A 17,959-nucleotide genomic window follows, 5' to 3' on the forward strand; every position below is an offset into this window, starting at 1 on the left:
AATAAGTATGAATACCCAATGAATATAAATACCCAGATGAAACAGATAAATTTCAAAATTTAAATGAGTCAATTTGTAGAAAAGTATTAAAATCCAAACTGGCACAAGAGGTACTCCAGCTGCTGATCTAAATTAACAAAGACATGCCTAGAGTATGATATTTCTCTAAGAAGTGTATTTGCTGTTCAAAAGAATTGGTAAAGATTGCTGTAAAAGAAGAATTGATCTTTACAAGCTAAGTAAAGTTGATGTGAGTTTACAGCAAAAGGAGGACAAAGAGGAAGAGGAGAGGAGAAAGAAAGGTGGGAAAGAGGGCAAACAACACAAAGTCCAAAGACACTTAAAGATGCTGAAACAGCAATCAAAAGTCTCTACCTCCAAAAAGCTTCAGCCCCAGGTAGTTTTGTAGGTAAATTCTACCAAACATGTAAAGAAAATTTAGTCTTATTTTGTAAGTTATTTCAGATAAAAAGTAAGAGAAAGCTACCTAGCTCGTTTTATCAGACTAGCATAATCTTGCACAATGGAATAAAGACAGTAAAAATGACAGAAAAAGATTATAGGTTAAGGGCTTCCCTGGTGGCACAGCAGTTGAGAATCTGCCTGCTAATGCAGGGGACACAGGTTCGAGCCCTGGGCTGGGAGGATCCCACATGCCGCAGAACAACTAGGCCCGTGAGCCACAACTACTGAGCCTGTGCATCTGGAGCCTGTGCTCCGCAACAAGAGAAGCCGCGATAGTGAGAGGCCCGCGCACCGCAATGAAGAGTGGCCCCCGCTTGCCACAACTAGAGAAAGCCCTTGCACAGAGACGAAGACCCAACACAGCAAAAATAAAAAATAAATAAATTAATAAACATCTACCCCCAACATCTTCTAAAAAAAAAAAAAGATTATAGGTTAATTTCACTAATGAACACAGATGAAATTAACTTTCAGGTTATTTAAAAATTAATACAGTTCAAATAGGAATTATAGGATAATCATCAGACATTCTATCACTGTAACTAACCTCATTAACAATCAAGTGAGAAAAATTATATAATTATCTCAACTATTAAATATTGATAGAATTTAATGACTATGGTTAAAACTCTCAGAAAACTAAGAATGAAAGGGGATTTCCTTAACTTGATAAGATTATATACAAAACACCTACATTAAACATTATAGTTAATGGAGAAACATCATACTTATTCCCTGTAAGATCTGGAACAAGACAAAGTTGCCCACTATCACCACTACTGTTCAACAGAGTGGGTCCTGGCCAATACTCTAAGGAAAGAAAAAAGAAATGATAGGTATAAGCATTGAAAGGGAGGACATTAAACTGTCATTATATACAAATTATCTGATTATCTGCTTTGAAAACCCAAAAGTGACAACAACTATTACAGTGGTAAGAGTTCAGCAAGGATTAAAAAACAAACAAACAAGAAACTCATAAAAAGCAATAGAATTTATTTATATGGATAAGGATCATATATCAGGTATACACACCCTCTATCATATAATTTGGCAGTGCCATCCTCCAGCCCCAATTATGGACAGAGTACTTAATGTACTTAGTATTAAGAAAATACTTAATACTTCTTTCTAAAGTGATGCTGGCCTTGACTATACTTTGGCCAGTGGCCTGTTAGAGGACTGAATGAGAACAAAAGCTTGAAGCTTGCCTGCATGGTTCAGTTTGGAAACCATCACCCCCACCATCTACTCTGTGGAAAATTGTCTTCCATGAAACCAGTTCCTGGTGCCAAAAATGTTGGAGACCGCTGTCCTAGAGAATACTGAACACTAAGAAGAAACTACTGTCATAAACCATACTTATACAAAACAATATAGTATTTATAAAGTGAGAGAGAAATTAAGTTTTCTTTTTGATCAATTACATATTTTCTGAAGCAGAGACCATTAAGAAAGAAAAAAAAAGTAGTATCTCATTTTGGTTTTTTTTTCCTCCTTAAATTTTCTCATTCTATCTTTCTATGCATGACTATTCATGGCTGGCTTTTCAGACACCTGGCTCTCTTCAAGTAAGAAGCACCGATAATTTCTACATCTGTACATGTCAACAATCATCCTCATAATCAGTCAGATCCGTGTGAATGATCTTTGAGGACCGCAACGCCTACTTTCTACTAAGAGTTGGATTGCACTATCTATAAATGCCCCACACAGCTGCTTAGTGTGAAGAAATATGTGCTAATTACTTTTGGAGTTGAAAAAGGATGCAGAGATAGGCCAGTCAGGAGGAGTACTGGACCATCTCCTTCTAATTCATGCCTCCCCACCATTTGCTCACTCCCAGCTCTGGACCTTCAGGACAGAGTGGGTCCCTGGAACAGAAATGAGGAGTGGGCAGGGACATGAGGTGGACCCTGGAACCCTGGTCACACCACTCTTGCCTTTCCCTGGGAATCATTTTGCATCTACCTTGACTCAACAGATATGTTCTCCTTGAAAAGTTACATATTAGCAATAGGCACAATTTAATGTATACATTCTCTGTACTCAGCCCAATGCTAGGCACTCTACTTATATTAATTCTCCTCCCAGTAATCCTGTTTTTTACAGATAAAGAAACTGAAGCTTAGAGAAATTAAAACAATTGATCTGAGGTCAGCAATTAAGAACTCAGATCTGTCTGATTCCAAAGATCCAGCTCTTGTAGCTAGAGGATCCTGTATCAGACTACATAACTGGTAAACGGCAGAAACCAGATTTAAAGTGAGGTCTTGACTCCACATTTTGGTTTCATCACTCAGTGAATTGTTGTTAAGCTTATGAACTAATGAGTGAAGTGATCAAGCAATCAGTATTGTTTAAAGTGAGTTGATGAATTTGGGGAAGGAAAGTTAAGAAAAATGCTAATATCATACATATTAGATTAGATTTGAGTAATGGTTGTTATTTTTGCTAGGGGTTAAAGGCAATTGTCTTAAAACAATTGACTCAGAGTGGGAGTTGAAGTCAGTTAAGGTAGGACCCACAGTCGAGACTGAAAGCAGGACACCAGAGGCAGGTTACAACGTAATCCTAACATATAACCACTCTGTTCTAGGAATTATGTTAGCTGGAGTTAGAAAGATGAAAAGGAATACTCTAATATTAACTATACTTCCTGTGCCTCAGTTTCCTTATCTGTACAATGGAAATAACAATAATACCTATTTCAGAGTGGTTTTGTGAGGATCAAATGAGATAATACAGGCAAAGTGCATGGAACACATTAAGAGTTAGCACTAAATAAATAATAGCTGTAATTATTATTAATATTGTCTCAGTTCCTGCCTTTAACAAACCAACCAACATGGGTCAGGGAAGTGCAACAGCTGATAGAGCTTCCCAGATGGTGGTGGGTGAGTCACATCAAATCAAGAAAAGAAAAGCAGAATTGTATCAACTCCAAAAAATGTATCTTTTTAAAAAATTAAATATGTACACCAAAGATCTGCCTCTAAGAAACTAGTTTTAAAATACCTAATAATAAAAACCTAAAGTGTGTCTCTATTATTTAAATTCAAACCTCTTAAGCAAGGAGAGGAGTGGCTGTATCCAGTCTCTGTGGGGACAGTGGGTCTCAATGACAGTTCTTTCTAAGGTTGTGTTCCACATTACCTTTCTGTGACTGGAAAAATGTCACTTGATGCCATTTTCCTCAATCAGATCAACTGCCAAACTGGTTAAAATAATTTCCTTACAGAAACCCAGATCTGCCTCTAACCTAAACTGTGCTCGGTGAGTACATCTTCACCTCTTCCTCTCCCTCTGCAGTCAAGGAAATAGCAGTTGATGGCTTAACTGCTGCTACCTGGCAGAAAAAGCATACACCTGTTGACAGATTGGCTCAAAACAAATTGAAAGGGAAACTTCAAAAGTATGACAAGATTCTTCTCCGGCCAGCGCCACCTCAGACAGGCTACTGGACGGAAGATCCAGAGCCCCAGTCTGATGAGATGGTGTTTCCAAGGAGTACAGGTGCAAGTCACCATTCTTTCTGACTGACATGTGGTCATCACCTACTCAGACGATGTTAGAACAGGAAAAACAGGAAATCCCACAGATACCTGCCAGAAATCCTCTCACCAGGGCAAGAGTTCCAGTTTTTTAATAATGCCTGGATAACATATTTATAAAACATCTTGGAGATTTTCAACCTTGGCAAATGATATATGTTTATAAAATCATTCTTAAGTGTTCACGTATTGTAAACAGGCAGGTCAGCTTAACAGGGATCGCCTGTGAAGTGTCTTTAACAAATATACAATTAAAGAATCAGGCTTGACAGCTTTGCTAGATGGAATTTTGTTGTAAATACCTTCAAATCCTATAGCTCAGGTTGTATGTTGAAGCTTCTTCTGACCTCAGGAGAATGACTGTATCCCCTGAGTCTAACCTCAAGCATTTATCTCATTCTGGTTTTTTTCTTGGTTTTCCTGAAGTCTAATTTGGCCAGCTCTACCTACATGTGTTCAGCTTTGCAGTGATTTATTTCATGTGCTCCTTCTTATTTCGATTTGGCATGTGTTCCTATCATTCCCATATGTCAACAGGTTACTTTGAATTCCACTGTCTTATGTAGTCCTCCAAGATGACCATGATTTTCATACCACGGGAAATGGTTAGAGGAAAATAACCTCTGTATTTGAATGAGCTAGTTAATTCCAAAATGCTCATTTCCCGTGGATTCTTAATTCCTGTACAAATGAAACTTGAGAAGCCTCTGTCCTCATTTAGGCGCTACTGGAATCAACTCCCGCTTCTTAGGCAAACCTGCTTTCTTTTCTGTCCAACCCTAACTCTCCTCTGAAGTGTGATGATACTGAGTGCTTCATTAAACACCATCAGCCCAAAGTGGAAGCATATGCTACTCAGAAGCATTTATCACCAAATTATATAGATCCGCTTCTCGACCCAGTTCTCCTCTGTTTATGGATCCCAGAGCCAGCAGCACTCATTCATCTCCTTCTTATTAAATGCTACTGTTCATTCAACTGTTTGAACAAACGAAGGAATGCTTTGAAATGCCCCTTTAAGAAAATGATACGAAGTGAGAGAGTGGCATGGACATATATACACTACCAAATGTAAAATAGATAGCTGGTGGGAAGCAGCCACATAGCACAGGGAGATCAGCTCGGTGCTTTGTGACCACCTAGAGGGGTAGGATAGGGAGGGTGGGAGGGACAGAGACGCAAGAGAGAAGAGATATGGGGATATATGTGTAACTGATTCACTTTGTTATAAAGCAGAAACTAACACACCATTGTAAAGCAATTATACTCCAATAAAGTTGTTAAAAAAAAAAGAAAATGATATACTGTTATTTTTTTTAAAGACACATCATTTAAGGGGCTTCCCTGGTGGCGCAGTGGTTGACAGTCCGCCTACCGGTGCAGGGGACGCGGCTTCGTGCCCCGGTCCGGGAGGATCCCACATGCCGCGGAGCGGCTGGGCCCGTGAGCCATGGCTGCTGAGCCTGCGCGTCCGGAGCCTGTGGTCTGCAGCGGGAGAGGCCACAGCAGTGAGATGCCCGCGTACCGCAAACAAAACAAAACAAAACAAAACAAAATCATTTAAATATGAAAATGTATTAATTTTGCCAAAAATTCCCTGGAGAAATGATGACTGATCTTCAAACGACGTCGTTCTTACCAAAGACAGAAAGCTTGTGGGCGCTCAATCAATGATGCATTTGGCTGATACAAAGTACCAAGGCTGTGTCAACACAGAGAAAGAACATTTGGAGGAAAAGTGAGTAAGTCAAGCGTGATGTTTCAGTAGTTGACACTGAGTAATCACGTTTCCATAGAAATGTTTCTCTCTTAACTAAACATTTTGTTATCCTAGTATCTATATAGGTAAGTTTATACGTTTGGTATAAAGCACTTTCTAAATCCTTTAGTTTCCCCTAATAGGTTTCCTGACAAGGTGACATAATACTACTTCCATCTGACAGGTACAACCAATACCTATAGAGACAGCTACCTTTGATTGCCTCAGATTCAAGACCAGAGAGTTATATGGCTTTAGCCTGATTTGTCACTGTAGCATTTCAACTTAATTGCAGTTTTACAAACAATGGCTATTTTGTACAGGATTGTTTTGGTTGCCCCTTCTTTTTTTTTTTTTTTTTTTTTGCGGTATGCGGGCCTCTCACTGCTGTGGCCTCTCCCGCTGCAGACCACAGGCTCCGGACGCACAGGCTCAGCGGCCATGGCTCACGGGCCCAGCCGCTCCGCGGCATGTGAGATCTTCCCGGACCGGGGCACGAACCCGCGTCCCCTGCATCGGCAGGCGGACCCTCAACCACTGCACCACCAGGGAAGCCCTGGTTGCCCCGTTCTTAAACAGGCATTTTGGCAGTATACTTTAGAACGAAGTCATTGTTTTCTGTGGCCAGGGAAGCTTTGCAATCATTTTGATTTTATCCTGTTAGGTTTTTAGTTCTTTGAAAACAGCAGACAAACACTGCGTTTGGGTTTTCTGTGTTGCTGGTGAGCAGTTACTGAAGCGGACCTGCTTTTTAATGCAAACATTATGCATACTGCAGCCAGACAATGGAAAGTCTGCTTGCAACCTGAGCAGGGCTGGCTGCAATCTTTCCCAGTGGGTATCTATCATTTCAGGTGCTGCCGAGGAATTCGTTATAGAATTTTCATTTTTCAACTGTTCGAATCACATACCAAGTCAAATTTAATTAGTTATATTCATCCAGCAGATGGTACAGTATTCTATACTAAAATATAAATTCCTTTACTTAATTGAGTAATGCATTTCATATGATCTCTTTTACAAATTTCAAAACCAATTCTCTTCAAACAGGCCTGCACATTATTTGGATGCAAGCCCAAACAGGTTAAAATTGATTTAATGCTCTCCCCCCAACCCACCCCCCGGAAGAACATTATGTAAATGAAAGCAAGTCTGCCCTGAGTATCTTATTTTAATGTCCCCTTCTACATAAATTACACTGGCATCTGGGAGAAAAGAGGTGGCATTAAACTTAAGTTATGTGGGAACGAGTTTCTTAAACTTCAAAGGCCAACGTGTCACAAAGATGGTCATATTGAAATGAATTCAACTTTTTTCACACTGGAAAAACCGAACATCCATGATCAGTTTGTTAAAACCAACTCTTTGATAATATTAAATAGATTCCTCATAGATACATGGATATTCCTTCCAGGATAGCCAGTTAACCTAAACATTAGAATTGAGACAGAAGGGCTATCTATCTCTATATGTTAGTTATATACTGTTATAGACATCTGTAGCACTCAAACACAGTTTTTGGACAACAAAGTATGCAGTGGAAAACTGTATCCTTGGTAGATCTTGGATTGCTGCTTCTCTGACCACCCAAGACTCAAAAAGGATTTCATTTCTCCCCTAAACATTGTATCATTGCTTCTGGCATCTGCCTATTTTTTTCTTCTGGTGGAATTTGAAGCATGCTGAATTTTCCCAACCTGTGTCAACAACCTATTAAAGGGTACAAACTGATTCATTGAACGCTGGAAGTAAAAGAAGTTTTATCCATTTTTTATTCCATAGATGGCATATATTCTGCATATATACGGAATCAGCCAACTCCAGTGCCTATTATAGATGTTAGCAATTAATCATGACACGTGTGTCTTCTAAATCTTTGACCAAGCCCTCCAGTCATGAAGTGAATACTCTTGATATTTGCCACCTTCTTCTAGTCTGATACTTTTATTATGCTGATAAGGAAATTAAGGCACAAAGACATGTAATAGAATCTTTTTTAACTTAGTCACAGAGCTAACTAAAGTTCAGGTCAAGACTGATAAGTATCTCAATTCCTAGGCAGATATTTCTCCCACCACATTATGTTACCCCTTGAGTGAAAAAAATCTAGGGTATAGACTGAGGCAGAGGAAAAATAATTTTCCTTTACTCTTGTTACTGAACCAAACTTCTGTCTGCGCAGTAAAGCCAATCTTCAGACACAGGATTGTGGTGAAGGAAAGCACAGCATTTATTGTAAGGTGACAGACAAGGAGTCTGAGGCGGCTAATGCTCAAAAGACCCAAACTCCCTGATGGGTTTCAGGGAGGCATTTTTAAAGGCAAGGTGAGGGAGGGGAGTTGCAGGGTATGTGTTCAGCTCGTGCACAGTCCTCTGATTGGTTGATGGTGAGGTAACAGGGCAGTGTCACAGGGGTTAACTTTATCAATCCATCTGGGAAGACCCCACAGGGGAATAAATATAATGGAAGGCAATGGTTATTTTAGTAAGGTTTTTTTTCATACAGATTTATCTCTGTGTGACTCTGTCTCTGCTGATAAGTCAGTCTCCTCTTCCTGGGCACATTCCACAAAGGAAAATTTATGCCCTCATTTTAGGCAGAGCAGAGAACTCTTTGTGTGTGTGTTGATTCTCAGCTGCCTTCAGCTCAAAATAATCCTTATGCCCAAGTGGCATATTTGGGGGTGGCATATCCTGGTCCCCTTCAAACTATCAAGAATGAAGATATTACAACTGTGTGTAGCTAATTTGATGAAGGCACTAAGCAACTCCTCCAGGCAGTTCGCCAGCCACCCTCCCCCATTTAATCTCTGGGTGTTCCTTCTAGGCCCTGCCACTTGAAGTTTCTGTATTACAGCTTTACCAGTCTTTAAATTATCCAATATTTTCAGCAGCTCTTTAATTTCTATATAGAAGAGATTCTACTTGTCTGAGCCTTAATGCAGGTCTCTTATGGGTGCCATCAAGTTCAAGCAATTAAGTGGTTCCCTTATTTCCAGTTTACTGGATTAAACTGTACCAATAAATCTCTGAGAAACCCTAGTGAAGGGAAAGAGTGTATCTTTTGAATCCAGTTCTTGCTCTGCTAGCTACTATCAGCAAGACCTTAAAGACCTTTCATTATGGAAACCAGATTTCAATGCATGTAGGTCACCCAGGACAGAGTTGAAGCTCAATAAACAGTAGTTCTGATGATGATAAGGATGATGATGGCTGGTGGGAATATACTCCTCTGTTTTGTATAGTTTTCTTCAAAAGAATCTAGTTAATTCTCTACAGATTTCTTCCCTCCTCCTCCTTTACCCCCATCCTTCTCCCTTACACATACATCAGACACAGTCATACTTAAAAATCTACAGTATTCATTTACTTGGAAAAGACAACAATAACCTGGCTTAGAGAGACTCCATTAACTTCATTACATGCTAAGATTTAACACTTAAAAATCTTAGACAAAAGTCAGATTAGATGTCTCTTCCTTCAGGCATTGGTCCCTAACGAGGTAGACCCACCAGCAACTGGCACTGAAAGGCTGTACTGATGTCTGTTGCCTATTGATTCATACCTCTTTCCTCTAGACTATAAACTCCTTTGGGGGAGAGTTAGTGTTTAGTTTAGTGTGTCTTGTATCATAGTAGGTAATTACTTCTGAAAAGATAAATGAATTAGTGTTATCTGGGATGGAAAGTAGGGAAAAATAAGGAGGTCAATTTCCCAGTCCTTATGATTTGGGGATAATAAATATTTGGAAATTATCTGGACAAAGAGACAGAAGTTACTTAATTTACAGTGATTAAATTGAAGCTATTTAATTAACTTTTGCCTTTGAAACACAAATAGCTGATATAACAGGTTCACATTCAGATGCTGTTAAGCAGAAAGATTCATTTTCTTTTTATTCTTCTTCTTCTTTTTTAATGAGAAGCCAAAGCACTGAATGATTCATATTTCTAGGAAAATATTCCTATAGTCATTTTCATCTCTGAATATGCATTCACCTTTAAAAGTATGCTTTTAATAAAAAGGAAGACTGTGCATTTATTTTATGATGTTTCTTGGCGAATGATCTCCAGATTTTTTTTTTATTATTATTAATTCTATCTGCAGGGCCCACTCTAAGCAAACACGTGTCATACGGAAGCTGGTCTTTCCTTTTCTATAACAGGTTCTAATCAATCCCAGCAATAAGCAAAGGAGATATCATGATTATGCTATGACTGAAGAGATACCAGGATGGGCTACAGTGAACTTCCTGACATACTGAACTGCTAACGGAAATTCTACCATTAGACCTTCATCCTTTGACAAGCCATTTATGTCCCTGTTACAATGCAAACAGCCTTGTCCTGGGAGGGAAATATTTATTATGTATTTCTTAGCAAACAACGTTTTGATTGAGGGAAAGTTAAAAAAGCGTGCCACAGAGTGAAAGAGGATATTTCCTATATATTCAATAAATGGCTCATATGTAGAATGAATACACATCCTAAAAATGATTAAGAAAACAATAGATAACCCAACAGAAAAACAGACAAATGACTTGGATAGACATTTATACTGCAGGCTGCTCTCGTCATGCCCATCACAGCTTAGTAGGAAACCCTCAAAAGGATTAAACTTGTTTCTGAGTTCCAGAAAAAAAAAAAAATTAGAGAAATGCAAAAATATCCAGCACTTAACAAGTTAAAATTCACACTACCTAGCATTCAATAATAATAATAAAAAGAAAACATTGCCAAGTGTGCAAAGAAGCAGAAAAATATCCGAAATGCAGAGAAAATTAGTCAATAGAAACAGACCCCCAAATTACCCAGATGATAGAGTTAGTAAAAACCAATATTAAAACTACTTTTATAACTATATTTCATGGTTATGAAGGTAGAAAAAGACATAAGTATGTTAATGAGAGATATGGAAAATAAAATAAAAATGAACAAAATAGAAATTATAAAATTCTAAACAGAAAAAATTTCAGGGAACAAAAATAAACCAGATGGAATTAACAGGAAATTAGATGTTGCAGAAGAAAGAGAAAACGTGAAGATGTAGCAATAAACTGTGCAATATTAAACACAGAAAGAAATAAGAAAAAAAAAATAGATCATCAGTGAGCTATGGGGCAACTTCAGACAGCTTAATATATGTGTAATCAGAGTCCCTGAGGGAGAAGAGAGAGAGGGAAGCCAGAAAAAATATTTGATGAAATGGTGGCCAAAATTTCTCAAATTAAATAAAAATAATGAACCAACAGTTCATGAAGTACAACAAAGTCCACCACAAGAAATATGAAGAAATAGAACCAAGACACATCAAATGACTTAAAACCAGAGACAAACAGAAAAATCTTAGAAGCAGCTAAAGGAGAAAAAAAGAAACATGTACATGGGAACAAAGATATCAGTGGTCGTTCTGGGGGAAGGGGAGAAAAGGAGGGACAGGATGGAGCAGGTACAAAGAGGTATGAGGAAACTTTTAGGGGTGATGGATATGTTAATTACCTTGATCGCAATGATGGTTTCACAGGCGTATACATTTATCAAAATGTATCAAAATATATATTTTAAATATGTGCAGTTTATTGTATGTCAATCATACCTTAATAAAGTTGTTTATAACTTCATAATGACATACTGCTATGGCCACAAAAATAGATAAAATCAAAAAGCAGGTAGTACCAAGTATTAGCAAACGTGAAATTTCCACACACAGTTATGAGAGGATAATGCGATAAACAGCTTTAGAAAATTCTTTGACAATGTCTCCTAAAGCTGAACTTGTACACGATGCACCAGCAGTTATACTCCTGTTTGTAGACAGGAGAAATACCTGCATGTTTACCAAATTATATGCACAAGTAAAATTGCTAATAATAACCCGCCCTGGAAAATCTCAAAGTCCAACAAGATTAGAGTGAAGTATGGTATATTCATAATATAGAAAACTGTAAAAAAGAAGGAAAAACTGCTAAACAACCACGTGGATGAATCTCAGAGGCATAATGTTTAGCAGTCCCAAAGAGTATATATCACATGATCCCAACCATATAAAGTTCAAAATAGGCAAAACTAATTAGGTATTAGAAGTCATGATGCACAGGACTTCCCTGGTGGTCCAGTGGCAAAGAATCCACCTTCCAATGCAGGGGACCTGGGTTCGATCCCTGGTCGGGGAAAAGATCCCACGTGCCTCAGGGCAACTAAGCCTCTGCGTCACAACTACCGAACTCGGGTGCCTCAACGAGAGAGCCCATGTGCTGCAAACTACAGAGCCCACACACTCTGGAGCCCAAGTGCCACAACTAGAGAAGAGAAAACCCACAGGCCACAACTAGAGAGAAGCCAGTGCGTCACAATGAAGACCTGATGCAATCAAAAAATAAATAAATAAAATAAATAAATATTAAGAAAAAAAGAAGTCATGTTGTGGGTTCCCTTGATGGGAGGAAGTGACCGGGAGGGGACATTAGGGGGCAGTTGTGGTGCTAATAATGTTATATTTTTTTATCTGGATGCTGGTAACTCACGTGTTTGTTTGTAAACATTCTTCAAGTTGTACATTTTGCATGTTTCTCTGTATATATATCATAGTTCAAAATATATATACTTTCATAAATATAGTTTGGGGTAAAAGAAACAATGATATATGCATAAATGTAAATATATATAAATATACAACATTGTTTATGTGAATGAAAATACATGCATACAAAAAAGTAATATACATTTATAAAAGAGCCCCAATACATTAAACATTTAAAAATTTTTGTCTATGGTGGGGAGATGAAAGAGAGTGGGGAATGGAGATAACAAGGGATGGAAGGAAGGAAGGAAGGATAGAAGAAAGGGATTTAACCATGGTTTGTCTCCTTATGAAAAATAATTGCTTATATTTATAAAATGCACTGCTGAGTATGAAGTCATATGTGCCAGCCATTCTTAGTTTTTTGGGCTCAAATCTGTCTTTACCTAAACCTCTATGCCTGCTACACTCCTGTCATCCAAGCTTTTTACTAACATCCTCCCTATTAACAATAACAAAAAAAGTCAACATTAATTAATTATTTGGTGGTAAATTAGATAATAGGTATAGTTTCCAACACACTTTAAAGGAATCCTCCAACTAAGATGGCAGTATCCCTAGAATTTCCATATATTTAATTATATCACTTGTGCTCAAAACCCATGCAGTCATACCCATCTTTAATAAAATGCTGGAGCTACCACAAGCCTCTCAACTTAGTATTTCTTTTAATAGGCAGCCCACTAATTAGGAAAACCTAAAGAGAATTTCAAATTGCTGAAGAAAGTTTAACTGTGAGCCACTTAAAATCTATAAAATATACAATGAGAAAAAGGGCTCATAAATTCTAAATCTAAATGGAAATTTCCAAATGAGGAGAATGGAAATATTTATAACCCCCTACATCTCTAAAATATTCTTAAATGTTCAGACGTGGAAGATTTAGTTGTAATTTCTACTTTGTTCTCTCCTTTCCCTACGATTCAGCTTCAGGAATGAATGGATAAAGGAGATGTAAGATTTCAGCCATGACAGAGAAGGAAATCCTGCCATGTAAGACAACTTGGATGGACCTTGAGGGCATTATGCTAAGTGAAACAAGTCAGACAGACAAAGACAAATACTGTATTATCTCAAATTGTGGAATATAAAAATGTGAACTCATAGAAACAAGTGTAGAAAGGTGGTTATCAAGGGTTAGGGGATGGGGGGGCAGGGGGGATGGTGAGATGTTGGTCACATGGTACAAACTTCCAGTTATAAGATGCATAAGTCCTGGGGATCTAATGTTCAGCATGGTGACTATAATTAACAACATTATATTATATGTTTAAGAGAATAGATCTTAAATATTCTCACCAAAAAAAGATATGATAATTATGTGGCATGATGGAGGTGTCAGAGTTAACGCTATGGTGGGAATCATTTTATAATATATAAGTGTATCAAATCAACACATTGTATACCCTAAACTTATACAATGTTGTATGTCAATTATATATCCATAAAGCTGGAAAAAATTAGGAAAACCTAGATACAAATAGATAATATGTGATACATGTATATGATGGCAGATTATACAGCCCTTAAAAAGATTAAACTGTAAAAAATAAAATATTATGGATTATCAACTAGAACAGTGAACAGGAAGCTAGAGTCAAATAATGATAGAAATTTTTGCTACATAGAAATTCAGCTGTTAATTTTTTTATTATGAGCGTCCTATTAGAGTAAAAATGCTTACAAGAAGAAACTATTATATCAAAGTTTGAAACAAGTGAGAGCAGGCTGATACACTCTGACAGAATCAGATTACGTATTACAATATCTTTAATCCCCTAAGGAAAGACAAGAAGTAATTTTAAAGTGTTTGTGCAGAGTTCAATGGGAAATTTAACTCTCTAGTAATAGATTTTTATAATGGAAAAAACATTTTATTAAACTACTTGCAGTGTTTACTGCCAGGCATATAATATATGTTTAATAGTATAAAATCAGCTTAAATTTGGGTAATACAGCATTCCAGTATGTAGAAAATATAGATGCTTCTGCCTTTGAATCTAATCCCCCTGTATAGATATCTGCCATCTACTCAGGCTTTAGATGTCAAGTGTAACTATTTCAAATTTGTTAAAATGAAAGTTTACCTAGTGGTGAAGGAGATAATTTTGTCACTTTTCTTCCTTGTCACTGATAATTAAAAGCTAAACTTCTTGCAAAATGATACTTTAAAAATGACTTCCTTACCCCCACACTTATTAATTCATCTCAGGGCAATTCATAATTTTATATGAGCTCCAAACCCTAGCTGTTACAGATGTAATAACAGCATAAAAACCTATGCTTTAAGCAGTGTTTAGCAAAGCACAATTGTTCTCTCTTTGGCATTTGCTCCTTACCTTATATATCTCCTAATCCTTGGTGTGCACATTGAAAATGTCACCATGAAACCAATCATGTTTTCACATTTGAACCAGACAAATCTTGTTTATTTGCCTGAATCTCACATCTTCAGGAAATTCCAAACTTCAGAAAGTTCCTTAGATTTGTATTGTGTCTAGAAAAATAAGACAAAAACACATAAACTCATCCTCGTAGAAACAACTTTCTATTAGAAAGTTAGAATATTTTCTGGTAGTCTGGCAAGAATCCTTTAAAGTAAACATACTTTCCCCACATATTGCAAAAAATTATTAGACTTTGGTTAGGTTGTTCTTTTGTTGGAGTGTGATAACATATCAAGGAATTAAGGTCTCTGAAGGCAGAGCAATAAGAAAACTCATTAGTAAAGAAAGATCAATACATACTGACACTCTCCTATGAGGATGTTATGAGAATGAAGATGGAAAAACAAATTTAGGATCTAACCATCAATCTCCTTCATCACTGCACATTCAGATCTAGCCAAGATGACAAGCAAAGGGCTGTGTTCATTTTCTCTTACTTCTGATGTTATGAGCATAGTTCACTTTCATGCTGCAATGTAGAGTTGAGTGCTAATTTATTCCCTCTCTAAAGAACCTAATTTACATCATGATTATTTGTTATGCTCTAAAGATAGATAATTGTTCTCACCTTTTCCCTCCCTTAACTCAGCTTTTTAACACCTTTTCTAGAGTCTGCATATAGATTTTGTCATTGAAAAAAAATACTCTTTCAGGAAATTGTCTATATAATTTGCAAGTTAAGGTACATAAAACATGTGTTACTATTAGAATTTATAGAATTATTTTGCCCATATTTGACTGACATAAATTTTGCCAACATTTATTGACATTGAGTGTAGACCATCCCAGAAAAATGGCAGTGCCTCCTTGGGTCCAGGGGATTGCAGATGATAGATGCCTGCACATGCACACATACACCCTGTTGAAAAAGTTAATCACAATTGTATAAAATTACTTTCCAGAATCAATTTCAAATCTCTGAGATTTTTAATTACCTATTAAACCCTCTTCCTTGCAAACTAGTAATTAGGAAAAGAAGAATGTATATACAATGTGTCATACTTTCTATTTTTAAGATTCATTGAAAAACATGGCCAAACTCATTAATTTAAATGAAAGGAAAATTTCCATGCCATTGTTTATTTTCAAAAGAATTCAAAGCCTTCATTTAAATTCAAAAGACAATACAAAATGAAGTTTCACCAATTACATTCACATTTTTACTATAATTTTACTACCTTATTACCCACTTAGGATCATCTACGTGCTTTTTGTTTTCTTGTTACTTACATGAAGCCATTTATCATGGAATATAGTTCTCCACAGTATTTGCTTTGAGACAAGGCATTACATGTGTTCCTGAGATTTAATAGCAGTAGTTTCCACATGTTTTGGGTGCATTATATTGTAAAGTTAAGAGCATAAGTTCTGAAGTAAAAATGTCAGAGTTTGAATCTTGGCTCCAATACTTATTGGCTATATAGATTTGGGGCAATATCTCTGGGCTTCCATTTCCTTATTTATAAACTGGATAAAATACTATCTAGATCAAGGTATTTTTTAAGAGGATTAAATGAGTGCATTCGTGTGAAACAAATAGAAAAATACTTAGCATATAGTAAGTTCTCAGTAAATGTTAGTTATATTTTTATCATTTATATATAACATTACATTTTTATTAAATATAATTTTCCTATGTAGGTAGGCATTCCTATGTAGGTAAACAGTTTTTAGAGAGTTAACTTTTCATTGGGGGGAATATCTTGAACAAGAGGTGCAATGTAGGACAGTGAATGTGAACTAATAACAGAACAAAAAAAGAAAAAAGAAATCGCCAAAAAAATTCTGAAGAAGAAATGAATGGAAATCAAGAGAAATGGGGAAGACTACAGATAAGAAGGGAGAAAAGCTACAAAAAAGACCCAGGATGAAAGACTGAGTAGCAGAGCAAAGGGCCAAAGCAGAGGGAAGGAGGAAGGCAGGGACCCTGAGAGCTGGAGCCAGAGTGGGAGGGGTGCAGACCTGTGTGCACCACAGCTCACACTGACCTGTGGGGTGGGGAGGGGTGGACCACAGCAAAGGTCTGCCGCCTGGACCAGCAGATCCAGCAGCTGCCATGCTGCAAGATCATCAAGGAGAGAGAAGTCAAGGCCCTGTGCACTAAGGCTGGAGAGCAAAGTGCAGAACCTGGACTTGCAAGTCACAGCACGTGGCTGCAGCCAGGGACAATTCTATGACCTCAGGAAGCTGTTCAGAGAGGGTGGCCACATCCCTGAGGCCAACTACTTCTTCATGGGAGACTACGTGGATCATAGTTTCTATGGCACTGATACAATCCTGCTGCTGGCATTTAAGGTTGGCCATCCTGACGGTATCACCCTGATCCCAGACAACCATGTAGCCTCCAGATTGCCCAGGTCTATGGCTTCTCTGCTGAGTGCCGGTGCAATGTGGCTCCGTCACCATGTAGCACTACTGCTCCGAGATCTTTGACTACCTCAGCCTGTTGGCCGTCGCTGATCACAAGATCTTTTGTGTGCACAGGGCCTCTCCACCTCCATCTAGGCCCTGGACTAGATGCAGATGATTGACCAAAAGCAAGACGTGCCCCTTGATGGACTGTGTGTGACCTGCTCTGGTCCGACCCTCAAGACACAACAGGATGGTGTGGGAGCCCTGTGGGACCGGCTACCTATTTTGCAGTGATGTGGTGACCCAGTTCCATTCAACCAAGGACACTGACATGATCCGGGCCCACCACCTGGTGACAGGTTATGAATGGCACTTCAGTGAAACTGTGCTCACTGTTCAGTTGTCACCCAACTACTGCTACAACTGTGGGAATGTGGCAGCTATCCTGGAGCTGGATAAGCATCTTCAGGAAGATTTCAGTATATTTGAGGCTACTCCTGAGGGACATGGGGCATCCCCTTCAAGAAGCCAGTGGCTGAATACTTCCTGTGAGCCTTTGGGCCCCTGCTCCTTCCAGGCCCTCTGGCCCTCAGACCACTATTGGATCTGCCCTCGTCTCCAGATGGAGGCTGTGTATAGTGCTCCTTTCAAGAGAGCACTTCAAGGGTGAGGATTTTCTCTGGATGGCCTCAGAGCCTCAGCTCCAGGCTCCTTCTCTCCTTTCTCCCCACTGGAACCATGAAGTTTCCAATAACGTTTTTGTTTTTCTTTTTTTCCTTTTTTGTTTGTTTTGAGATCAAAAT

General features: G+C 38.0%; 1 pseudogene; it reads left to right on the forward strand.

Annotated features, from left to right (window-relative positions):
• The first annotated feature begins 3,313 nt into the window (after positions 1-3,313).
• On the forward strand, positions 3,314-17,708 carry LOC132529981 (serine/threonine-protein phosphatase 4 catalytic subunit-like; annotated as a pseudogene).
• Positions 17,709-17,959: the final 251 nt, after the last annotated feature.

The sequence above is a fragment of the Lagenorhynchus albirostris genome, chromosome 11, assembly GCF_949774975.1.
Source record: "Lagenorhynchus albirostris chromosome 11, mLagAlb1.1, whole genome shotgun sequence".
NCBI lineage: Eukaryota > Metazoa > Chordata > Mammalia > Artiodactyla > Delphinidae > Lagenorhynchus > Lagenorhynchus albirostris.